At 40.0% G+C, this 27,719-nt stretch overlaps 3 long non-coding RNA genes across 3 annotated transcripts; 2 read left to right on the forward strand and 1 right to left on the reverse strand.

Moving 5' to 3' along the window:
- The first annotated feature begins 1,102 nt into the window (after positions 1-1,102).
- Positions 1,103-1,706, forward strand: LOC145457374 (uncharacterized). The gene is made up of 2 exons (XR_013920859.1): positions 1,103-1,260; positions 1,325-1,706. It is a non-coding gene; the product is annotated as an uncharacterized LOC145457374 (long non-coding RNA).
- LOC145457375 (uncharacterized) lies at positions 1,701-27,719 on the reverse strand. Its single transcript, XR_013920860.1, has 2 exons — positions 27,493-27,719; positions 1,701-2,015 (listed from the first exon to the last, which is right to left on the reverse strand). It is a non-coding gene; the product is annotated as an uncharacterized LOC145457375 (long non-coding RNA).
- On the forward strand, positions 22,368-27,043 carry LOC145456977 (uncharacterized). The gene is made up of 4 exons (XR_013920747.1): positions 22,368-22,439; positions 26,252-26,325; positions 26,659-26,724; positions 26,788-27,043. It is a non-coding gene; the product is annotated as an uncharacterized LOC145456977 (long non-coding RNA).

Consider the following 27,719-nt stretch of genomic DNA (forward strand, 5'->3'; position numbering starts at 1 on the left):
AGGCTGTCGCGGATCCAACGAAATCGTCTCGTGAGCCTCACTTTATCAGGGGGTGTAATAGCTACGGAAGGCATTTAAACATTTACCTAGCTTGAAATCCGCGAAAGAAACATACAATTGTAAAGAACTAATTTCTACTTGACAGTTCTATACCATAAAAATCTAAAAACCTTGTGAACCCAGTGTATCAATCTTCTGATACAATGCCAAAGCCAGATTTTCGCTAAAAAAATTAAGCCAGATTCCCCCCTAAAAATTTCAAAATTCCCCCCAAGGGGGGAATTCCCCCCGGTTGGGAACCACTGCGCTAGACCGTTGAGCGTTATGGCGGGTGGTGACCGGCTGAATAATGGAGGCATCGTCACGTTCCCTCTAGGGCTCGCAACGGAGAGCAGGCGGATACGTTGGCATTTCATTGATCGACAGAAAACATTACCGGACTTACAAAACTTCGAACTTGCGACATGTCTACTTATTTAAATCGGCTTACTATAGACACCAAAATAGCGAGTATCAACGTTATGAGAAGTCAGGGTGGACTGTGTGTTTCTTGTCTGACTTCGCGAGCGTGAAAAACTTTTTCTGCTTTATTAAATAATTTTGTCAATAATAATGATACTTGCATATAAAATTATTAATTTTAAAAGCTGATAATGGTGGTGTCTACGGCTAACTGCTAATTGTTTGTTTAAGTTTTTGCAGCTTTTTTACAGCTTCCGGCAGCTTCCGAAATACTCAGAATCTATGTAGTATGATGTTTTATGCTGTTTCTAAGAATTTAATATTGCAACTTTTTGCAACTTCATTCTGTTTTTCATGCATCTTTTATGAAGTACTGCGCAAAATGTAATGGAGTGATTTAAAAAACGTGCTCTAAACCGATTATTGTTATCGCTCTATTCTCTATATTTGCACATCAAATAGCTATGGCAGTGGTCGGGAACCTATAGCTCACGAACCATATATGGCTCTTTTGGGTATAAGGTATGGCTCTAATAAATTTTTAATTTTGTAACTAATATGAATATTGCAGCAACTTGTTAGTAAACTTCCGGTAATAATTATTCTCGTGGCAGCATAAACAGATCTTTGACAGGTCAAGACCACTGAGCTATATAAACACTGGAGTGCGCAACTTACCGTGACGGCGGAGAAAATTGAAAAACAGCTCTGGCTACCTACTTGCGCACTGGTGCTTATGGTGAATTACTGGGATTTTCCGTGTTTTTACGCTTTTCGAGGGGTTTTGGTCTGGAATAAGTATGTTTTATCACAAAACCAACACAGACCATATTAATGAACTATAGTATACCCTTTCTAATAGGTAAGTCAGCCTTGAATGACGCCATGGATTGCATTTGCGACTTCCGTATCCATAGATGGATCTAAAACGGCGAAGACTCGTGTGTAACTTCAAGGGATACTGCATTACAACGACATTCCGACGCGAATATTTCAACGATTAGCTTCTGACTACATCAAACTCAACGTGAAGCAGTCTTGAGTAGCAGTGATGCTAATCACCTTCGGTGATGTTTACTTGCGAGTGCAGGAACACATCAAGTTTGCTCTCGATGTCTCAAAGAAGTTATCTAAACCTAAACTGCTTCTGCCCTGTCCATGATTTTGCCATGGTTATTAAACTGTAATTGCACTATGACTATACGGTTCTATGCACCAGAAATATATCAACGAGATCATTGTGATATACGGTATTTTTATTTTAGCGATCCACATAGAAAGAGTATGGTTCAACTGGGCAATTCATAAATAGTTTTCAACGTTGCCGGAAATATGCCAGTCTTTTGTGACACCGAAATAAAGAAGGATAATTAGTTTCTTGCAGATTGAGATGACCAAATAGGCTTGTCATTGAATACGGTACACTGTAAAACCAAAATATCAGAAACAGAACAACAAAACTAATTCATGTAATTGCTTGAGTGTCAGGAATGCTGAACACTTGCATGTAAAACAGAACTAGCCAAGAAAGAAACATGTTGACATTGATGTTACTGAAATAATGAAATAATTCCTGGTGGAGTTGATTCAGTTGCCGATTGTCAACATTGAAATCTTTTGGGTGAAATCTGGCTTTAGGGTTGTATCGGAAGACACACTGGGTATACGAGGTTTTAAGATTTTTATGGTAGAACTATTAAAATATATGGAACTAGTTCTGTACAATAGTATTTTCTTTTGGCGATTTTTAGCTAGATGTATGTATGTATAATTAATAGGGCAGACCAAATTGAAACTTGACCAAATTTTGACCTAACGTATGCAAATTAGGTGTTTTCCCACATAATGTTAAAATTGTACCACTCAATCTTCATTTCCGGCTGGAACTGACTGTCCTAACGACGCAGTTTGGCCTGAAAAAACGTTTTGGGCTTAGAAACAGGCAACTTTTTACATGAAAAAAAACAAAATTTTAACGAAATCTGGCCCTATGAAGAATTCCAGTGGTTACAATATGTATTATGGTAGAAATAATTAAAAGATGTTGTAGTACAACGAGAGATACTTCCCTACATTCTTGGGTAGAAAGTGCATGTCCTTACTAAGAAGCTTGCCAAAGACGTTTAACAGCAGCAGTTGTTGGCTGACAACACTCAAGTTGTGCGTACACTGCTGGTGACTCACCGTGTTGCTTTATTCTGACAATGTTGTCTACATCACAATTTTTCATCGTGCGCTTCTTAATGTAAGAATGATGCAATGTCCAAGAAGTCTTTCTTCAGTTAGGATATTGCGGTACGTTGACCATAACACCATGTCTACCTATTTGTTTTATTTGACCGTTTACGATTCAAAATGAGCAGACAATTAGCCGTTTACAACGGTAGGCCTATAAAATAGGCTACAAGCTGTAAAATATCAAATGATAAGTACACCGACAGTGCAAAATCTACGATACAAACGAAATGCAGACGTCGAAAAAATTTTGACTTGATGAAAAATTTTGACAAATTTTGACCTAACGCTGCAATTTTGACATGTCAAAAAAAAAACGCCCTAATAATTATACATAAATGATTTCCGTAGAAATTCCACCCCCTATTTAAGTGAGGGTCTCGAGACGATTTCATTGGGTCTGTGACAGCTTTTCGACCAAATTGCTACTAAGCACGGAAAAGTCAGGCCGCTGGTGAAAATAAATCAAAAATCGTCAGATTATATTTTCATCTGAACAAGACACACACAGATAGGAGCATGCCGAACGACCAGTTGCAGTTTCTCAAACTGGCATCCACCTTGGCCTAGTGCTCGTCTGCTCGATGTCACAGTTCCTTTCGGTGTTAGTCTCTTTTCCGCGGCTCTTTCTTGCTCATTCCATTGTTTCAGAGCTTTTTCCATTCTTTGGACTTTGGAGCAGATCCTTTAATATTTTGAGGGCTTCCAATTTTCTCTCTTGATGTCTCTAATCCATTCGTTCTTCAGAGCATCATTGCTTCCAAGGGAAACTGAACACATACCATAGTAATAATCAGGTGTTCTTAAGCATTCCTTCAGCTGCAAACTAATGCATAATACAATCGTCTGTTCATGTATCTGTAAATAGAAAAATTTTCAAAGTGTCAAGCTGGCTTCAAGCAAAGTGTTAGATGAAAAATTTTCTCCCTTATAAATGCAAAAATTTCACAGATAAAAAGTAAGTGGATATCGCCGCTTACACTGCATTTCCTCATCCTCGCTATAACTCCTCACAAACTCGATACTGCCTTCAAACGTTTTGTACAGCCATAAGCTTATAACTTATAAGCACAGCACACCTGACCGACTGATCCCCCCCCTCGACATTATCTTGGAATCACCTGTACATGGATGTGAAAATGCATATGGATGAAAAATTTAAAAGGATCACCCAGTGATATTAGTTCAGAGTTGTGAATCTTCTATAGCTAACTGCCGTTCTGTCATCTGAGTTATCTCCTGTTTCTATCGTACTTCTTAATCTATTCCCAGAATTCCCGATGTTATAATCTGTAAGTTATAGGAATAAATGGTTTAGTATAAACGCAATATCAAAAGATGGACGGCTGATAACTAACAGTTCCTGATTATTAGTCCGTTTTATGAAGGTACAATGCGTAAACCCATAAGCGCCCAGGTAAAATTTCCGACGACTAGGTAGCCAAGGAGACAAAATGGCTACGCTTCAATTGTCTCCGCTGGAGACAACATTGGGAATACGAGATGCGCACCGCTTGGTCAAGACAGTGGGGTATCCAGCGTTAGAGGCTCGCAGCCCTCTTTTCCAGATCCTCGAATTTATGTTGATGTCGCGCCGGTGACTAACATCACTCGTGAATTCAATGTATCCGACATCACGCGCCATAAAATCTTGGATTGATTTATCAAAGAGAATACCGGAAATGACGACGCTTGTGTGACAATGCAGTTTTCAAATACACATTTTCTTCCTGATCCACGCCGAGTAAAGAACTGCCTTAGAAGTGACATTAACAATTCGAAATTGAAGATAAAAACAACGCCATTGCGATCCGTGTAGCTTTCTAATGCCGCCGTTAAAATGCAGGCGTGAATCATAGAATAGCCGAATACTGATCAAGTTGATCAATATTTAGATATTCAGAATCAGAGCGACAATTACATACAATTAATATCAGTGATTATAAATTCTAAGCTTTTTACGATTACTTGTGCTATCACTTGGCGCTTCTGTGTATCACCTGTGCCTTACATCTCATTTCGCGCTTTATTTCGAACAAAATTTGAAAATTCCTTGATTTTAGGCGTAAAAATGTTCAAAATCTAGTCATTCATAAACATCCGTAGAAAATCCCAAAAATCATTTGTTTCAAGGTATGTACTGCTGCAGAGACCATGTTTGGCTCCATCCACGCTTGTGAGCAGAGAAAATAAGGTGCACTACGAATCCCATGAATTAGTGCTACCAGTACGTCACGAATGTTCAATTGTGACGTAACAGTTGATTGACATTCATAGCTCTTTTTGAGTTATGTTTGAAAATATTGGGTCAATATGGCTCTTCAGCCAGCACGAACAGAAACAGGTTGTGTCTATTCCTCCAGGATCAGGTTTTGTTGAGATAGCTTAGTTAGCCTAGAATGTGTGTAACCTATATATAATTGCATTCGTTATTTTGAAAGTAAGAAGCGATAACCTTGACATCTGTTAAGATGACAATCTAATTCAGGAATGTACAACGTACGACCCGCGTTTAAATTTGAGAACATTTCCCATTTCACGGACGTCCGGGCGCAGACTTAGACATTGAGAACTTTAAGCTTTTTTAATTAGACCAATTAAAATAAAATTAATCAATTCTCAAATTGCTCTCGTTATGATTTAAATCATTTCACTCAAACCCTTCTTGGCCAAACATGTTGTTGGGTTTTGTACAAGAACGTCTACTAGTGCTTGGATGGCCAGGTCTTAAAATCTGTTCTGCACTCACATCTAAAACACAGCGTATCTTTGGCGAGTGAATATTGCTTGTTGGCAAAAATCGTTTTTGAGAGCTGACACAAAGGTCCCGGATGCTCCAGTTTGTCGAAAGGGTGAAAAACTCACATGTTTGTGTTGAGGCTTTTGCCTTATGTCTTAGAAAAGGAGTTACAAAACGTTCCAGATGAGTAGGCACATTAGTGCTCGCAACCCTGTGATACGTTGCTCCAACTTGTATTCTGTTTTTTCGATTTCCCATTTTCTGTTTAGCGAGTGAATGAAAATAGCACCGTGTCTTCTGCTCTTTAGCTCAATCTAACTTGAGAATTTGTATCAGTTTAATATCGGTAAAGCAGCTTTTTAAACTACCACAAAAATCTGAGTTTTTGTGGCATCTCGCGACCCGAGCCTCGCTCGTGAAAATAAATTAACTTTTAATATCACAGCAGTATGCTACGATTTTACGGACATGTATGACATACAGAACGCGCACACCACAATTATGTACCCAACAAAGCTCTACAAAACATGTCCGACGCTCGCGATTTCAAATTATGGCGAATTAAATTCCTCTGCGTGTCGCAGTTTTACTACAGTAACTGCTGTCTACTCAGATTGCAAAAACGGTAGTATTACGTGCCGACAACGGAGCATATCCCTATCGAAAGATTTGGTCATCCAGCATCGATCTGTTTTGGCCAAGGTCTTCCTCACAGCAGCTCACAGCCGAGAGTTACCAAATATTCGATGAAATATTCGTAACAAATCAAGTGAAACTTTTCAGATTGTCAACGTGCACGCTTGTTCAGTGTTGATTTCTTTTTATTCTACCAGTGCCGTGAATATTGTGGCCCGCAGTGGAAATGGAATAAATTTCAACCAAAGATGTTATAATGAAGTGAAAATTGTGGTAAATGAAAAAGGTTCACAGTGCAGTACCTACCAAGGTTCGTTTGTGAACGTGAACCTCTAAATTTCTGAGGTTCACGCACAGAACGCGCACGTGAACATCATGTTCACATCATCTCTAATACATCACTTTGTATCAGTGTTGGGATCAAGTCACTACCTTCGAGTCACGAGTCATTTCGAGTCATTACACATTTTGCCTCGAGTCAAGTCAAGTCAATCGGTTTTCGAATGCGACTCTAGTCAAGTCAAGTCACTCGATTTTTGGAGGTGACTCGTGTCAAGTCGAGTCAAGTCAAGTCAAGTCACGAGTCAAGTCACAATTCAAGTCAAGTTGCCTTTTCAAATTTTGCGCCATGATTACGTCATTACATTTTTCTAGCCGTCTGAAATACATATTGATTCTGAACCGATGAACAAATATGGAGTTGAATATACCCAAGAAGGCGCTGTATCGCTCACATATACGTAGCCTCGGTTTATAGTTACCAGCCAAAATAGAGAATAGAGAAACGAACTGATGAGATGCAATACATTAACCTTTACCCATTTACATATTGATATGATACAATTCGAGCCTGCGCCAATGGTTGAGGAGTATATAAACTGTATTCAAATTCAATAAAACAAGAGGTTTGGATATGGATAAGGTAAGAACAGAGAACAGAAATGGACATTTTTCTATTAAATTACTTTACCACTAGTTAACAACGTAAGCTGTAAGCTTCCATCACTTCGTTTGTGGTCAATTTATTTGTGAGAGAACAATGGAGGCTCAGTAAAACGCACGATCATTAAATGATTGGTCGCTCTCACGGGTTACACTTACACCAGCGTTTCGCGAACAATCCGAACATATGCAAGATAGAGTAATTTTTATCGGTAACGATTACTTGATTACTTGAAATTGACTCGTGAATTCTGCTCCGAGTCACGAGTCAATCCACCTTTCTGATACGCCGAGTCAAGTCAAGTCATTTTAGCAAAGTGACTCGAGTCAAGTCATGATTCGAGTCATCCCAACACTGCTTTGTATAGTTATAGATAATAAATAAACACGGTTGAAGGGTGGTTTAACACAAGTCAACAATTTCAACCATTTTAACATGTTGTTTACTAGACCGACTGTCGCCATTCCGTACCGCAGAAATATTTTAGGCCTACTGCAGACGGCGTGTGCTGTTGTTATCAAAATCCTGTACAATAAATTTTGATGTGTGACGCATTCGTCCGACCATATCCGTACAACTTATAATGTTATGAACGTGTCATTACATCATCTAACGCGTATCCTGTTGAGGACTCGATATAAGCTAGGGTTACCATACGTCCTCTTTGAAGAGGATTTGTCCTCTTTTTTGAAAGTGTCCTCGGAGGACGCCCTTTTGTCCTCTTTTTTGAGATTTTGTCCTCTTTTTTGAAAATTTAGGTCAGATTTAGAGGAAATTGCGAGTGATATGCCGCAAATTAGCGCAGAAGTGAAGCTCCGGCGGTTATTTCGGAGGGAAAAGCGGTGATTTTAGCTCTGATAGAAAAGAAGACCTTTTTTTTAGTCATCCACCTGGCAACGTGGAGAGAAAAACGTTATTTTGATCTCTGAGCGGAAGTGATGACCTTTTTTTTTTTCATAGTCAACCGATCACGAAGTGGGAAAAATTTACCGGTTTTTGAGAATTCTTCTCCAGTTTTGCATGTCAGAAATTTCTGAAAAAGTGTCCTCTTTTTACATTTCCAAAATATGGTAAGCCTAATATAAGCTCAAAACGGCAGTCGTATAAACAGTATTTTGCACGAATAGGAACGAAAGAAAACCGTGCGCATAAAATATCTTGATATTTTTATCAATCGTCGCTATTGACACGAAGCAATATAGGTTATAGTTAAAGTCCGTGACAATTCTTCCTAAACAAGCTTAGAGTGCACTCACGCTTCGTGCAGAGTCAAATAGCAGGATGTTTCATACCAAACCTTCCGATATATTAGACGACCACCAACTCTGTGTTAATATCTTGTACTGAATTTCCCTATTTCAAGTCTTAAGCCGTGACGGCTTTTGGATATCATACAACAGTCGTAGGTCTACATGCTATCTGGATTTCAGGGTTGTTGTGGTTCTTCTGTTCAGTAGAGAGACCTAAAAATATCAGTTTAATAATCATCGTTTTCAAGTTCAGCCATTTCATCAGTATTTTTACCAGATTCTTCCTCATCGGCAATAATGCGATTCATTTTACCAGCAAGTTTTGCGATCTCTACGGTTTTTAAATCACACAAATATTCCATCGTGACATCACAGAGGTTTGCCTTGTTATATAGCTCCTATTGGACTACAACCGAATTTATATATATGTTGTTGACGCAAGACATTCCAGATCCATACCGATGTCATAAACTCGCCAAATAATATATTTATGCAGAATACCAGCATTATTCACACTCAAAGTTGCATTTTGCAGTTTGATTGGTGAACTGGAAGTGAAGTGTGTATTTGGATCGGCGACCACAGGCCCTGAAAACACAGATTTTAATACCTTCCAAGAAGTGGAAAGATATTGATCAATTAAGAAGCTCTAAAACACTTCAGTTTGTTGAAGGCAGCGGGTTGGCGATGAAAACTGATGAAGCAAAGCAAGAAATAATTCCACTGATTAAGCCATGTAATGGAAAGCAGAAAGAATTCTTGATAAGAGGTGACTACAGAGACTGTGCAACAGGCGCCTTGGTGATTTTAGATGACCAGTATGTTGATAATCGTTTTCGCAAGCCTGGTGCTACTAATAGCACTGGATGGACGAGTCAAGTGCTATACTGTCAAAAAATGTTCATGTGGAGTGAGCAAATGGGCTATTCTGAAGAGTTCATTAGAAACTTGGTACGAATGAATATTGCCCAGTTTAATGTCCCAGCTTGAAAACTGGTATTGCATGTGACGCACAGAGTAATGATCTCAAATTCCTTCATGACATGACAAACTTTACATCATGTGATTTCACAGTTGCTGATGTGGCATATAAAAAGATGTGAAAACATAATTGGCATCTCACCGAGGAAACGGTGGTATCTACAATGTTCTCGGCTAAACCAAAAATTCCTGACAAAGTGAAGGAAGCGATTGCTGCTAAATTGCTGCAAATGCCAATTCTTGAACAATTTCGCTGAGGTATACCTCTGTGTCTAATCTCTGACTCTGTCTCTGAGTCAATGAGTATGGTTGATTTAATTGGACCGGAATCATGGTTTCTATTCGATGCTATACATACCGAACATGATTAGTTGAGTCTTCCAGTTTCGGAATGGCATGCTGATCCGCATTTTGTGACTGCTCAAGAATTTGTGAGTACCGTAGTGTTGTGAAGTAGTTAAAGACGCAGCAGAGCGTTTGGTAAAATTGAATACCGACTTTGATGCTTTAAAAACAGATGAAAAAGAACAGCGGGCGAGCCTCTTACAAGCCGTGGGGGATCACGGGAACAGATATGCCGATTTCTCTAAAGCAACCATTTCATCCACCTGATTTAAGTAGTATTTGCCAAGTTGATCTATTTCTTTTCCTTATTGTTTCGTTTCCTTCGAACAATGTGATGTATAAAATGTGGCTTTGAGTTAATGATGCATTCATAGCTGTATTCTTGCACATGGTGATCCCGGAAATTGATGGACAATCTCGGATAGGGTTGAGGAGTGTAGGATATGTGATCCAACCAAATGACTATCAGTCTTAGGCAGTTTTGAGGAGTTCTAAGGGAGTGGGGGACATGAAAATGGTGTCCTGAACCGTCAATACTTTCTATAGTAAGGTTATGTAGCACTCCAAACCGCAATAGATGCATAATCACAGCTTATATATGACGTTCACTAGCCTAGTCCGAATGGCGACACTCAGTTAGATGATATTCTTCCAGCTCAAAATGCACACGGATGCAAGGGATGAATTACGAAAAAAAGTATCTAGAATATGTTTTTATTGTATAAGGCATGGGAATCGGACTGAAAACCACGACTTTTTGAAAGTCGGTCAATTCTGAACAACCCTGGGCAACCTTTTTGCTAATAACGACCGCGTTTCGATTACTTGAGTAGTCTAAGGCCGCATTGCAGGACATAGCCTTAATGAACTAACTGGTCGCAAAATACCTATGTCAATCTGTCCATATCCATTCCCGGTGAACTTCGGACTATATTCTACTTTTCACAACGGCCTATTGTTCGCACCGAAATTGCGAGTGGCAATGTTATGAAAATAGTTGCTGGGATTGCATATTATCTCTCGGAGCGCGAAAATTTTTCAGATCACGAATTAATTCCGTAATTAATAGTAGCAGTATCACATATTACTATAAAATATTTATCCTTTCTCAGCCCATGTGATCAGATTCACCGGTAGAGTTTATGGAGGGAGTGCTTTCGAAAATTTAGGGCAAGTTATAAATGATAATGCATCTTCGGGTGGGCCAATTGTTATTAATCACTCTGTTGCATGCTGTTATTGTTGACCCCCATCAGAATTGCCGATTGTATCGGTAGTGGGAATAGTGCAAATGTATTGAAATAGTCAAAATGTATCATAATCAAATTTGATCAGTTTTGGAATTGAATTAAATTGTGTTGATTTAGTGTAGCTTAATTGTGGGCGAAACCGGGCAACCGATATTGCATCTAAGTCTGTCTTAGGCAGTGCAGTTCGCCAGCTATTAACAACAGCTACGCAGCGCACCGAGCTTTAGGCTACTGCCAAAGCTATGAAGTAATGAATGACCTACACGTGGGAAGTGCTTCAAATCTTCAAAGAATATCAGAAATTTGCTCAAATGAAGTTAAAATCAGCCTATAGAGGCCTACTCTGTAAAGCGCGACTGCTGGAGTTTGGATTTGGTGAGCTTTTTCGAATGGGAAATAAGTTTTATCTTCAACAATCGTATTCCCCGAATGGTTGTGAAACACATGATTAGTCAGAATTCATATAGACTTTGTCAATTTCTCGCCCCCCCCCACATACACACATCCCTGAGAGCCTCCTGCGCCCCCAGATAGAGAACCGCTGGACTAAAGCAAAGGGAGCATAGAAATAACTCAACTTTTATCGTCCTAACAGTCACTGTTTTAGAGAGAGAGAGAGAGAGAGAGGAGAGAGGGGGAGAAAGAGAATAAGAGAGAGAGATGATAATCATTTTAGCCTGCACCCCCGAGATGTTTTGACGACGGAGATGCGATACGGCCTATATAGTGAGGTCATCTAGTCTGCACCTCCATGCTATCCATGACTGCTGAGCGCCTGGCAGGATAGCCGCGGATATTAGTTTTCGAGTCATTAGCCTGACTCGGCCGACCCGAACCCACAACCTACCGATTGAGAAACCGGACGCATCACATCACACAATTCCACTAGCCGTCCTTCATAACTGTATTCAACCGACCAATCATCATCATCAAATCTATTGTTCGCGAATAAAGGTGTTGCCACTTGTTGAAAAAAACCCGCATTTGCTATACGTCCGGAATTTCCCGGAACTTCACTGCCAAACCTGCGTCCGGGGGGAATTTCTAAAATATGCGTAAATGTCCGGAATGTTGAAGGCTTGAAGTAAGCTCATAATTTTTTCGAAAATCAACATAAACAATATTATTTTTGGGCAGATTTATGCTACATGAAATTTTTCTTCGCGCGGCGTTCGCGATTTAGTATCATACATGTTGGTTTTAATATGGGGAATATAACACCCTCACAAAACTGCGATCAAAAATAAATAAAAATAACATTCATTTACAAAAATAAGTGTAATTGTAAGCACAATTACAAGATCACGGTGTGTTCATAGAGTCGGTTTAGGCCAGTGGTTCTTAACCTTTTTTCCTCCAGCGCCCCCTTTCAAAAATTATCATGCTCCAGCGCCCCCCAACCTCATATTGTAAGGAATGTAATATAGCCAATGAGTAAGATGGAGGGCGGTAACAGCATTCGTCAACCCCCTAAAAACGATTGCCTTGCGCACCCATAGCGTGATAAACCAAACTTCTGAGGGCTTCGCCCCCAAGAACCCCGTAGGGTGATTTCGATGGTCAGCAAAGTTTGTGTGGCCTGGTCGCCCTAGGTATTAAAATTTTCTATAATGCATGAATGAATAGGTGGTAATTACATATATAAGTCGCTCTAAACTTTTTATCCTCTCAGCCCACGTAATCAGATTTACCAGTAGCGCTGAGTGAGCTGTTGTGTGTGAAAATAAAGGGCACGCAATTAATAATTAAGCATATTCGGGCGTGCCCGAGGTACAATTAATTCGATAGTCGTTAGCAGGGCCGTAACAGCACTTCGTCAGCCCCCCCCCCAAAATAAAAAACGTTGGTCTTGGTTGGGCCCCATCGGGGGATAAACCAAACTTCCGGGAGGCTTCGGCCCAAGACCCCGCATTTGGATATCCGCTATTTGCTGAAAATAACCATCTACATTGGTCGTCCATTTACTCAGCCAGCTATTCTGGCGTAGACGCGCGAAGCGCGAAAAATTTCAATAAGTATTGATTTAATTGGTCAATATGAACGGGAATTGCATGTATATTGTGGTGTTTTATGCATCCACTAGGTGTCTATCTTTGCGTCATTTCCTTTCGTAATTATTTCGTCTGTTTGTCCTTCAGTTAGTTGATCATTCTGGTTTAAGGCGTTTCGAGAGTAGCATGTGTTTCCTGATTTACTTGTATTTAAACGTTTCTATTCTTTGTAGCGTAGTCTACACTTTTAGTCAATAAAAGCCTAGAAAACCGTGTGTATATCAAGAGGGTTTTTCTCGAAAGGTCGCGACATATATTGATATCAATTTTTATCCTCTCTCTGCTCACGTACACATATTTACCGGTAGAGCTGAGTGAGGTATGATTGAAAAGGTAGGACCCCTCAATAATAATTATACATCTTCGGGCGTATACCCGATGGCAGGGACGAAACGGCACTTCGTCATGCCCCCCGAAAAAAAAAACTTGGGTCTTGGGCTCCCATAGAGTGATAAACCGACCGCCCCCCATCACGTTGTTCGCTTTTGCCACGAAATCAGCTGTACTGTTAAGCGAGCCAGTGCGAATTGCGAAAACCTTCGATAATTCACGATAAAATCGGTCAGTAAGATCGGGAATTGCATATATATTGCTATCAATTTCTTGTCCTCTTTGCTCACGTTACCAGATGTACCGGTAGAGCTGAGTGAGGTGCAGTGTTACCTCTAATCTGCGCACGTGCGCAGTGCTGACGCGGTCTCTGCGCACAGAAAATCTACGTTGCGCACAACAAATCCGAAGTTATGACCTCTTTTAGTCGTTACGCACTGTTGTAAAAGGGTCTGTGCAGTGAGTTGTTGAGTGTGCGCAGACTCGTCAAAACGTAGAGCGAACATTGTGAGGTGTCTTGGAAACTGTAGGGCCCATAACTAATGATTAAACATATTCGGGCGGGCGAACCCGTTGGTATGACTTCGTTGCATGATGTTATTTCGTGACCTCCTGTCTGCTATATCAAAAAATATAGAATCGCCCAACAGGGATATCGCCCAACAAGAATATCTAGTTTTAGATATCCCTGTCGCCCAATCGTACTAAACTAAAAGACGCACACGATTTTAAATTGGTATTTCTTCACCGGCATATAATTGTTCCCTGCCAGATGGAATTCGTCTTCTGGGATTCAGATTGCCAAGACAGGAGCATTAGGTGCCAGTCATTTAGGCGCATATGGCCAAATAAACCTATATGTCTTTTGTAAGCTACATATAAGGAAGTTTTCGGTGTTGATTTGCTCTGAATACTCATTAAGGATATGTCCTACCATCACATCATCTACTGCGAAGCCATTTCTCTCCAGCGCCCCCCATACCGCCCCCTTGAGCCCAGCGCCCCCATATAGCCCCCTGAGCGTTTCCGCCCCTTCAAAATCGCCAGCGCCTCTTAGGGGGCGCTGGAGGCAAGGTTAAGAACCACTGGTTTGGGCCGTTTCGATGCTTTATTCAAAAACTGTAGTTCTAAATCTGGGGGTAGTTTGCCTTTATTCTGGGGTTCGCGAATATGTTGAACATAATCTGCTTCAAAAATAGGCCATGAGTAAGTCTGGACAAATATGCCAACCTTTAATTAGTAATCAGCTCATCAAATTTTGAGCTGGACCATGGAACAGCTTCAAATTGGAAATGGAGTCGCGACCATAAAAGGTTGGAAACCACCGGAAGTGCAATGTTTATATAGCTCGGTGTTGCAGTGCGCATCGGTATTAGGTTGATAAATAATCTTATCGGTGTGACATGAACACGACTTAGTGATGTACAATGACGCTCCTTACATTTTCGAAGTCACCATCCTCCACCAGGTCTACCGCTAACTCTGATCATGTGGGCGGAGAGAGGATCAAAATTATATAGTTGTACATGGAAGAACCAATATTTTTGATATAACTAATTCAAATCATTTAATGACCAGATGCATTTAGTAAGTGCCAGAAGTTGCATCGATTACCCTACGTTGGGCCCTATATCAGTGTTTATTTTGTCGGGAAGGGGCTGAAAAAAATTTGACTTCAGCCCTAGTTACAATTTAAACACACAATCACATACTACTGAACCGGATCATGACCAATGACCACCTTTAGTCGACAGAACAAGCTTTGCTGGTATGACGTCATATTGATTGACAGTGTGCATATACCTCATTTTGAAATCCGCTAGTGGGCGCTAAAGAGCGTCCGGAATTTGTTCAACCAAAATATGGTAACCGTACCTTATGATCCGTGATACAATTGTAATATTCGATTTTTTTTAATTCTCAATCACGATTCAAGTTTCTCTGGATTCCGGGGACCTTTTGAGTCTGAAGTGACACAGCATCGTGACCACTGATTTGAAGTATATATATATATGACGGTCAAGCATTTGCGTTTTTTACTTCTGCCAATAACTACTTTTTGGCCCATTTTCTCATAAAACTCTCAACTCAGTGTGCATTATCTTGCCTTCTCGAAATTTGGTGTCAATGTCACTGATTTATTCTTAGTAGTAACTACACTCTTAGAAAAAAATTGCGCATGCCGTGACATACGGGTGTGAATATACATCACAGGCACACGAAACTAAACCATACCTCAACACATACACCAGGGTATAAATCAAGCACAGCATTTTAACTCAAGTGATGCTTGCACCCAGGGACGTATGAAGGTCAGCACGTAGGCACGTAGGATTTATAACCGCGATATAATTATGAAATATGTTCTGTTTTTCGTGTACCAATTTTTGGGTGCGGATAGACATTATTTTCGTTAATAGAGCAGTGTCAGACATCAACAACGCAGTCGACAGGAAATAATCTGATCAATGATAGGGTTAATGTATTTTCGAGGCTCAAATTCCTGACATTCCTGTCTTGTAATACGACGTCACCATAGCAATGCTTTGCCTATCGATCGTATAGAGGTGTGGATTTTTTAACATTCCCGTGAATTAACTGGGCTTGGGCCATCTTTAAAATGATATCTTGTGATTGCTAGGGGTGGTGTTCTCATTTGGTCTGCAACAGACGTCTTCACGGGTCAGATGAAATTGTGAGGCCAGTCAGCGGTGTGTTTGACTGCTCCGTTATACTGGTAGGTCAGTGCAGTTATGTGGTTGGGCGTTGTTGTCAGGACCGAATCAACACTTTACCGCCACCCCCCCCCCAAAGAAAGTTGTGTGGGGTCTCCTATAGGGTGACCGATGCAACTTCTGGGGGCTGACTATCTGCATTTGTTTGTCAAAATTTCGGAATGAATTCTAGCAATAATTTTGGGGATGTCCAATGTTGCTGATTGTTTCAACATATTTGCATGATCTTTATTTGAAGAGCTTCTTGGCGATACAAAACTTCAGTATATAATTTAACATTATATTCAATGATTGCAATTGAAGATTTTTAAATTGTTGATGTCGACGTCACATATTTTCGATACAACATGGGAAAAGAAAAGGCTAACGTGTCAAGAAATATTTAGTATTTGCAGTGTATCGCAGCATCTACAACAAGAACGTTTCCGAAGGATGAGTAAGTTATCAAATAAAATTCCAACTGATCTACTTGAGCGTGAATCCCAGAATACAAATGTTACACTGGTCTACATGATTTTTGCGCCAGGACTTCTTTGGGTCAATTATAACTAATTTGGGGGCGCTGAATACGAATCTGACGTTATTTCTACTCCAGCACGTCACGATTTTGAGATATTATATATGTTGAATATTTCTACTTTTTCGAGGTACTCAAGTAGATTTTGACTACTTGCAGTACTTACTGCATTGGTAATGTTTTGCAACTACTACGACATCTACCTGAACAGTATTTGGGATGAACTAAATACTTTTGCAATTTGGTTTTAATAAAGTAGAAAGCAGTTCAGGGATAATATTGAACCACTACCATTAGTCAAATTGTCATAAAAAAACGCGTAAAATAGCCTCTGAATCACGGTAACTGAGTATATTTGTTCGAAGATTCTACCCATGGGTGGTGTCACTATAGTCATTTTGTGTTCTATGTGGCGATACATCTTGCGATTTCGTATGTAGCCACCTCCGACTAACTGTTCAAAGTATGCGACCACCCTCCCCCCCCCCACCAAATAAACTTAGATATCTACTGACTTTTAGCAATCGTCAGACCTTTCATTTCGTCTTCCGCATGACGTAGTAGTTTTGACATGTCTTAGAAATGACTACTTCTATTGTAATTGAGTAGAATTGTAAGGCGTTACTTGTGCTACTTGAGTAGCAACGCTGATCAATTCGACCGACTCTAGTTCATAGTGAAATATTACGGCAAATCAGAAACCACAAAAAATGTAAAAATCATGCAAAACAGTAATAAAAAGCCTCGAAACTAACCAATGCTAATCTCCTACTCTGTTCCAGCATAGAAAACGTGGTATTTGGTGCAGGCCACAAAATGTCATATGTCGATAGAGATCGACTGTCAACCGATGCATATTTATTTCCACGGTGAAGTAACACGCACTTCAGGTTTCGTGTTGAGCTGTCGGTAACCAGTCTTCATTCATCTGGTTGTCTATAATAGACAATGCAAAACAAGCCCTTTATATCATGACAATAAAGCAAAAGAAAAACCGTTCAAAAACAACTTTTCTCGATTCCGATGAAATGTGACAAGATATGGAATCTGGAGATGAAGAATTAGCATGATAAGTACAGGTGGAGATTAATAATGATAAATTCTTTCAATTTTTCATGATAAGCACTTTTTCTATGGAAAAGCAGACGTTCTGTTCCTTTTAATGTTTCAAAACAAGCTTAAAGAGCCACATATTCGGGTCATGTACCAGAGTGAACAATTCTCTTTTACATAATATACCAAGAATACAATATTTATTTTTTGCAAACTTTTACGTTTTACGAAAGAGCAGTGGGCTGTCACTAAATGCATTGACCGATTATGTCTGCAGGACGGATCTATAAAGATAGATGATGTATGGAGCTAAATTAGGTTAGGGTTTCCATACGTCCGGAATTTCCCGGACATGTCCGGAATTTCACTGGAAAAACTGCGTCCGGGAGGAAATTCTAAAATACGTCATCAGCTTTCAAAATAGACATTGAGTAAGTCTGGGCAAGCTGACTTGTTTTATTAATCAGACTATCATTTCTTGAACTGAACCACGGAACATTTTTAAATTAGAAATTAGTTCGGGGCCATAAAAGGTTGGAAACCACCGGATGTGAAATCTACTTGTGTATTTTTTCGTAATATATAGAAGAACCAATATTATTAACAGAATTCATTCACAAATTTTAACAAGAAGATGCACATAGTAAGCCTGCAAAAAGTTGCGTCGAATACCCTATGTTGCTGGGCCCAAGATTAGTGCTGGAACTCGACTGGAAAAATGTTGTTTCGGACCTGGTTACAACACACAGCCAGATAACTGCACCGACCTAACAGTATAGCAGGGATGTCAAGCATACAACCGGCGGGCTGGATAAAGTCCACCAGACGATTTCATCCAGCCCGTGAGTTTGTTGCAGACCCAAGCAATCACAAGAGCTCATATTAGAGATGGCCAAATTCAAAACCTATGTTCTTCTCAACTCCTGTATACATTCGATAGGCGAATTTTAACTAGTGTGGCGTCATAATAACTGACATGTATTTATTCCCCATTGTATAATCCGCTAGTGGGCGCTGAAGAGTGTTCGGAATTTGCTCCATCAAAATATGGTACCCTAAAACTAGGTACGGAGCTACTAATCACAACCTTCAAACGAAGAGTGGTATATAAAGATGATAACTGCTACCGACTAAAAATAGTTGCATCCACATATAAATTTATGGGTCGAAAAGAGGTCCTGAGCGAGGAACACTGGATTCAAGTTCACCGAAAACTAAGTCATTCTATCCTACAACAACCCAGATTTCATCATTATAGATGATCCCAATAATAACAATATTTGATCTGTTGCTGTTGTACGCAGACCGTAATGCCACCAACGAAAGCCGAAATTTGATTAATTTATGAAAATGAGAAGAATTCATACCGAAAAAATATGACGTGATTGAGAAATTCTGACGACAGAATCGGATTTAGTAACCTAAAATTAGCCTGAATCAATCATTAAAATTTTTGGGTTAATTTTTTTAAACTTTTTAGACCAGAGTAATTTTATGGGTCGAAAAGAGCTTCTGATTGAACGAAGATAGAGAATTACCTGATTCAAGTTCACCGAAAACTCACTCATTTATTCTCTACTACAACAAACCACGTTTCACGATAGATGATCTCAATAACAATATTTGATATGTTGCTGTTGTCCGCTGGCCGTACTGTCACCAACGAAAGCCGAAATTTGATTAATTTATGAAAATGAGAAAATTCATGCGGAAAAAATCTGACTTGATGGAGAAATTCTGAGTACATAATCGGATTCAGCAACATTAAATTAGCCTAAATCAACCATTAAAATTTTCGGCGCAAATTTTTTTTCGAAATTTGTAGACCAGCGTTATCTTAGTTTGGATACCAGCACACGTCGATATTAAGAGCAAGGAGAGGACAGAAATCCGCTGCAACGTCATCTGCAGGAGGGTATCTTACAAATACAGTCTTGACACGAACTGAAGCGAAACAAGTCACATACAAATACAGCAGACAAATTTGGAATCAGCTTTGCCACGAAGAAAATAAAGGACATCACTTCAAGTGTTTTCGCCCATCCCTTCATTTTAATATACCACCACTACAAAATATTCTTTCAAGAAAGCGAATTTCGAGTATGTTCATAAACTTGGGTTGCCATAATTCCAGGATTTCCCCAGACATTTCCGGAATTTCACCGTTCAAACTGCGTCCCGGAGGAAATGCTAAAATATACCTGAATGTCCGGAATTTGTAAGGCTTAAAACTAGCTCAAAATACTTTCGTAAATCAACATCAGTAATATCTTATTTCGAGACAGATTTACGCTACGTGAATTTTACACCGCGTTGCGCCTGATTTAGTGTCACATATATTGATTTTAATATGGGTACCCGTGCCCGCGCAACAACTACAATCAGAAATTGAATAAAAATATTATCATTTACTGAAATATATCCGGTTGTAATTTCAATTATAAGAGCATGGTATGTTCCTAGTGTTGATGAAGGCACTTTGGCTATTTTAGTCAAAGACAGTAGTTCTATACCTGAGGGTTGTTTGCCTTTCTTTTGGCGATCGCGATTAGCAAAGATGTTGAACGTATTCAGCTTCAGAAATTGGCCGAGAACAAGTCTGTGCACCTTATTTTTAGTAATCAGCAATCCAAACTTTGAGGTGGCCACGGAACATTTTAAAATTGGAAATAAGGTGGTTTACCACAAGTCAATAATTTCAACCTACTAAACACATTGTCAAGACCATTGACCAACCTTTGCCTTGTCGTAGATATTATAGGACTACTGCAGACGCTGTGTGCTGTTGATATCAAAAGCACGTACGATTGACTTTGATAGTGACGATTACGTGCGGCCATCGCCGTAAAACTTTTCGTTTATTGCCGTAACGTTATGACCGTATCATATCACATCACGGCTGTCGTATACTCAGTATTTTGCACGAATAGGAACGAAAGAAAACCGTGCGCATGTAATATCGAGATATATTTTTGATCAATCATCGCTATAGACACCAATCAATATACGCTATCGCTAAAATACGTTACCATTTTACATGCACAACGTGCACTCGCGCTTCGTGCAAAGTCGTATAGCAGAATGTTCCATACCAGACCTTCCGATATAGTAGCGGACCACCAAGTCCGTGTTATTATTATGTCCTGAATTTCCTAAATTCAAGTCTTTAGCCATGGCTGCTTTTGAATATCATACAATAGTCGTACATGGTATCTGGATTTCAGATTTATTGAGGTTCTGTTCCGTGAAGGGACCTAAAACGTAGCAGGTTAATAATCATCATTTATTTATTTGTCACTTTTTGTGGTTCAGTGATTCCATCAATATTAGCACCAGATTATTGGCAATAATGCAATTCATTTTACCGGGAAGTTTTGCGATTTTTACGTCTTTTCAAGAACGCAAATCTTCTATGGAATCACCCCAGTGGTTTTCCTTGCAATATGACTCCTATGGAATTGTAACCGAATTTTCGGGTCAATATGGACGAAAAACATTGCAGACCGCTGTCGTAAACTGGCCAAAGAATATATATATGCAGAATAATAGCAGTATTTACACTCTAAGTTGGATTTTGATTGCTGGACTTCACAACGTCACTTCGAACCCATCTATTTTTGCGTCGATAACTCAGGCTGTTCTGCGATAAGACATTACCATGCAGCCAAAAGACACAGCATGGCAACACTTTAAATGAAAACATTGAGGTAGCACGAAAAATGCACTTTATTCTCAGGGGAAGGAAGCACGTTTTGTTTAGTAATGATCAGCGTTTGAAAAATCCACAAGCCTATGAAATTGCAGTACTCTACGTTATGAGACTATGTATTCCTGCAACTGCGTCGTTACATCCACCGAGGCTATAGGATGGCAATATTTATTGTATTTGGCGTTCTCATTGCATCGTCGGGAAGCTTCGCATGCGATAGGAATGCTCCTTTACCAAAACTAGAACAGCCGTTGAATTGGGACAAGGTGAGAACGCGCACATTTTAACGAAACTTGGTGTCCTATACATATCATTAGCAAATAGTTATTTAGGATTGTAAGTTACAGGGTATACAAATATTGCTTTGACTGCTTTTTTATTATTATTAGTACTTATTATAGATGCAGCCAATATGACTAAGGCAAAAAATCCCCCACACCCGCCTAGGTTTTGAACGTGGTATTGGCGATGCGCTTCTCCTTCGTGGCGTCAACAGATTTGTACCCCTTTTTATATCACTTAGATCAGGGGCGGGCAACTTCTCCATTCGGCGGGTCGGATGTGGGAAAATAACTTACTTAACAGGCCGGATTCCTGAATCGATACATTAAACGCGTATTTATCCACCTATACCAGTATTATTCGTATTCATTATAAACTTCAAGTTTGAAGCATAGAGACGCGAACAGTAGCCTATTCAATGCATTTATTAACGTAATTTACTTCAATAGCTGTGGTTGAAGTCAATGAGACATCTGTGGTCGATCACAGTTGCGTTCGGTGGCAGCATGTCAGACACAAAAAAAAATACTAACACTCACTATTATTTGTGTCCGAAAATACATACCCATACAGTCACTATAATTTGACATACTAAGCAAATAGTCGAGAATTTCGGCAGACCCAAAAGTGTCTGCGGGCCGCTCAAAATCACGTCGCGGACCGTATATTGCCCGTCCCTGACTTGGATTAACGAAAACTCTTGAGCTGTAATTACCCGTCTCGATTCCAATAGCTACTTGGATATCAGGCTCCCGAGGCCTATGCCATGCGGGATTATAAGCATTCCAGATATTCCTCATTACACTGTGACAATTTTATATCTAGTACAATGGAACATGGTATTGTGCGTGTGCGGTAGTGGACCATCTTCCATCCATTCTGAGCGAACGTGGAGATAACGCAATGATTATTCACAACAAGTGAGTTTACCTGAGGTATATACCTTCAAAATGTATTATAATAAAGGTAGCACATGATAGACGAGTAGAAATCTTCAACCAGAGCTTGTGCAGGCGACTATACCGAATACCCGCTGGAGATGTTCTCTATTGGCTTATAATGGAGCTTACATATTGGCGAAACATGTATGCAAGGCCGTAACAGCACTTCGTCAGCCCACCCAAAAACGTTGATTTTCGGCCCCCCCATACGATGATAAACCGAACTTCAGGGGGGGCTTCGCCCCCAGACCCCCTCAGGCTACACGCTGTTCACCGTTACTTGTCATATACATTGAGGCCCATTTACTCAGTCAGATTTTCTCGCCTAAACGCGCGAAGCGCGAAAAATTTCTACAATTCATGATTGAATCAGTCATTATGATCGGAATTGCATATATATTGCTATAAATTTTTTGTCCTCTGTGCTCACGTAATCAGATTTGCCGGCAGAACTGAGTGAGGTGTCTTGGAAACTGTAGGCCCGTTGGTATGACTCCGTAACATGATGTTATTTTGTGACCTCCTGTCTGCTATATCAAAAAATATAGAATCGCCCAAACGTAGGCTACTAAACTAAAAGACGCACACGATTTCAAATTGGTGGGCGCCAGTCATTTAGGCGCCTATGGGCAATTACCGTAATTTTCCATGTATAATGCGCAAAATTTTCACGATTTTTCGCCCTAAAATCGGGGGGTGCGTATTATACATGGGAACAACACGCTTGAAAAAAATCTCCCTTAATAAAACCTTGAAATCACACCTATCTTCATTCTTCATGTTTGTTTCCAATCGCGCATCACTTTCAGCCATCGCGCGTAGTAATTAGTTTGAAGCGTGTATCCAATTAACGAGAGTCGTGTGCAAAAGTACGCGATGTCCTGCTGAGTTGGTTTGCCGTTTGTACGCGAGCGAAATTAGGTCAGTAATAGACACTCGCGCGCGGCAATTCTCGCCAATTCATCGCGTCAACGACAGGCCCGAACAATCGCATACGCAATTTATACATACACAAGAGGCCATGTGCGCAAGATATCATCGCTTGCGTAATCAGTCGCATGTCCAACAGACCTGTTGCGCATGACATAACCGTTAGCCTAGGCGCAATCGCATCTGTAATAGGCATCGTGCGCAAGATGTCGGTTCGTTGGCCTAAACTAACTCACCGCCGGCCTCGCAGGCTTTGGCTGCCAACTACTATCGTTTAGAGACAATACCGTTAATTGTATAATGATTAGCAATCGCATCTGTATAAGGTCTCCTCGTGCTCAAGACGTCGTGTCGCAAGCCTGAACTATCGCGCCGCCCGCCTCGCAGGCTTTGGCTGCTATCTACTATCGTTTTAAAGACAATCCCGCTAATTGTATAATGATTAGCGATCGTTGTGTAATGATTGTTCAAGAGTAGGGCTGGGCAAAATCGAGTACCTGAGTGATTCGATTCTGAATCACGTATTTTCCTTCGTGTCGAGTCGAGTATCACTCGTTATGACGTCATAACATAATTTGATATGTCAAAGTTCAAATATGCACCTTTTATGCCACCACAAAGAATACAATGCCTATTATCCATCACATTAAAGATAATTTGGTATTTTTCGACCATACCGATATCAATGCACTTGGTGACAAGGTTGTGATTTGATCATGACTTCGGAAATGTCTTATTTCCAGTAACGTTCGTAGCCTTGCACTATGTGTTTGATATGGTGCGTTACGGCTAATCAAGGATTCAAGGCTTTCACAGTGAAAAATATTATCGAACTACAATTCTCGTTGATAAATTAACTTTCAATGGCGAGACGCGCATAATTTAAGTACTCGAAAAAAACGCCTTTTGCTTCTCGACTCGAATCATTAAAATTAATACTCGATTCAGATTCGAGTACTCGAATCATTGTGCCCAGCCCTATTCAAGAGTGACATCGCAAAACAGAATGACATCGTATACGAAATCGGAACTATTCATGTACTGAAATGCAGGGTGCGTACTATACATGGGTACAGGCTTTTTCCCAGAATTTACATGCTATTTTAGGGGTGCGTATTATACATGGGGGCGTACTATACTTGGAAAATTACGGTAAACCTATATGTATTTGGCATATAACGAACTTTTCGGTCAGCATAAGGGCAGTCCTTTTCGGCCGAGGTTTTCTCGCTGCCGATCGTTCTGGCACATTTCTTGGAGTCGCATGTTACATGGCCTAAAACTTTATATGTCTTGGCGCATCGTGGCGCGGTAATGGCCAGCGCCGATATGCCTATCTCTAGAAATCTTGCGTAATTTTTCTTGGGGGAAGAGTACCCCAAAATGAAGATATTTGGTAACTTTAAATCGCGCGAAGCGGGACAAAATTCTGAAAAAGTTGCACAATTTTTCGAAAAATACTCTATAATTTATGCTAATTCACGAAATAATTTTGGGCCCCCTTCGAGCTCGCCCCCCCCTCAATTGGGGGTTTTGGGGTGCGGCAGTTACGGTCCTGCATGTATGCTAAGCAAACTGAAAATACGACATCACACAGATCGTCATGTATCGTACATTTTTCGCATATAGGATAACATAATGCATGCATATTTGGGATGGTGTGAACCTCCGAAAGGTTCAGGTTCGTGTGAACGCGAACCTTTTTGAGAGGTTCTGTGTGAACGAGAACGTAAACCGCGTGACGTCGCGTGACGTCATAATGCCAATTCCAACCCTAAATTTCAGTGAAGTGATATATATATATTATTCTATACACGATACCAAGCGACGGCTCGGGCCACGTATAATGCCACAATGCTGAAGTACATACTTACTTTTCAAACGTCGCCAAATGTATCAACTGGAGCAATGAAATGATATAATATTCCAATAAAACCAATATCTTAGTTTTGCCAACAATTTTGACGAGGACTTGCAAGGGAATATAAGCTTACGCCTTAACGGTCTAGGCCAAACCGGACACTGTGAACCTCACACCATCCCTAATACATATGTATACAATCGAACCAGGAATATATTGATACACTTTAACCACCTATATTGTCCCCTTCACCCATGACAGCAATCGATTTATCGTTTATCATACAACTTCGGTCTTTATTTCGCGAGACCTCGTTAACAAATTTTACTAAAGATTTGCTGATATAAAGTCTTTTATGGGAATCAATTAAATGCTGTCACCATTAAAATCGGGGTTATTAATCGGGATGGTGTTGGTAATGATATTTTGCAACACCAATGGATTGCGGATTCCAGTCCAACCGAGGTCGACGTCACAAGTCCTACCTGACTGTTGGAGGTTATCTAGGCTCCTCCTCACCAGTTGATCCCCGCAAGCGGTGTCTTAAAAAAAAAACCTGGAAGTGAGCCGTGCTGCAAGTTGGAAGCTACGGAATCAAAATACAGACAAATCGGTCCAATGCTGATGACATTTGTAGTCAACAATCGCCATGAATAACGCAAACAAACAAGTAACCATACTCGTCGCAGAGGTTGTTGTACTGCCGTGCTCTCGGTGAATTTTAAAATCCTATAGCCCGCTTAGTTTATGGCAGAGACAGGGAACCCCAATCTGGATCGAAACCAGTAACCCGTCATTTCATAGAATACGGGTTGTACTCCATTTGATACATACATGCCGGTTGATTGATCATGTTCAGTGCTATTGATGTTACGAAATACCTGATTCTTGATGATTGATTGCATGAATGAATTCGTTTTTGACTGCGTCTCAAGGCTGAAATATGCTCTCGCGTACATATGTGCTCCGTATGCAAATGTTAGCAAATTTTGGGTTTCAGTGGTATACGGAGGTGGATACATTGGCGTTTGGCTCATGAAAGGAATGGATATTACCGGCACGTTGATGACACCCGTAAGAATATTTATTCTTGAGTTATTGACATTCCTATGGTGTTTTATATGTCCTAAATTATTTTATTGAAATGAGGGATGTTTCGAGAATTTTCATTTGCCACCATGTCGAACATCAGTATTCGGGGCCCTTCCAGCATGGTGGACTAAATATCAAACAATTCATTTCATCGCGGAATCGGTACAAGGCCAATGTCACCACAAAATAACCTGTGTCAATTTCCCTGCACCATTTTAACATATCTGACAATGCGCAAACTCACCTATAGAACTCCGTAGGAATAACTTCACAGTATGAATTCAATAATTCAGCGACGTATCTTCCTAATTTCAGAAGAGGAGATCACAGCCGTCGACTTTGACGAACATGAGAATTTCAACTTGGAATTAGCGAAGCAAGGCAATTATACATTATTAATAATTAGTATGAACTCTTCTATGGTAGCTTTTTTTTCCAATGCAGATGAATGGCTGAAGCATGATCTTTTGACGTATCTTGGAGACTACAAACACTATCTGGCACAAATTGAATGCTCACCCGAAGGTATTAAGTTTAGAAACGTTTGAGACGAAATGTTTGAATCCTTATTTTGGCATTCGTAGGCTATGTGACTTCAAGTATATTAAAGTATGGTAAAGTATGGTTGTTGTGAATTTACTTGTCTTCCGTGTCATGTTGCTCCAATCTATTTAAATTAAATGCAAGCAAAATAGATATACACTGAATAGACACTTACGTGACCTTTGACACGAACCAATCAGGTTGCAGCAGGATGTAAACAAAGAACAAGGCGGGCAAGTTTACTATGAGCGCTTATGGAAAAGGGTTGAAAAATGAAGGTTTTTCGCAAAATTACATTGAATTGGGAATAGCTGGCTTTAGTGAATGGTAATAACGTAGAGCTAGTATGTATTTGCAGTGTTCTAACCTACAATAAACATGAATGGTGGCAAGCACTCATCAGCATGGTATGTCCAAATGAATGGATTTCTGACAACTTTTCGGATGAAGCAACTATTGCTGTATTATCCTTAGTCCTTCGACGTACACAATAGGATTGTCGTACCGAAAGCATGTATTAGATTAATCTTGAGTCAGGATATGTGGGGTATTCATTATGTGTGCTTGGCGTTATAAGCGTTCTATTTATGAAATCGTATATAGTACAGTATAGGCTTACCATACGTCCTCTTTTAAGAGGATTTGTCCTCTTTTTTGACTTTTTTGAAAGTGTCCTCGGAGGACGCCCTTTTGTCCTCTTTTTTGTAAATTTAGGTCTGATTTAGAGCAAAATGCGAGTGATATGCCGCAAATTAGCACAGAAGTGAAGCTCCGGCGGGTATTTCGGAGTGAAAAAGGGTGATTTTAGCTCTGAGCGAAAAGATGACCTTTTT

This window comes from Botryllus schlosseri, chromosome 15 (genome assembly GCF_051294905.1).
Source record: "Botryllus schlosseri isolate E-star chromosome 15, Bs_hap1, whole genome shotgun sequence".
Lineage (NCBI taxonomy): Eukaryota > Metazoa > Chordata > Ascidiacea > Stolidobranchia > Styelidae > Botryllus > Botryllus schlosseri.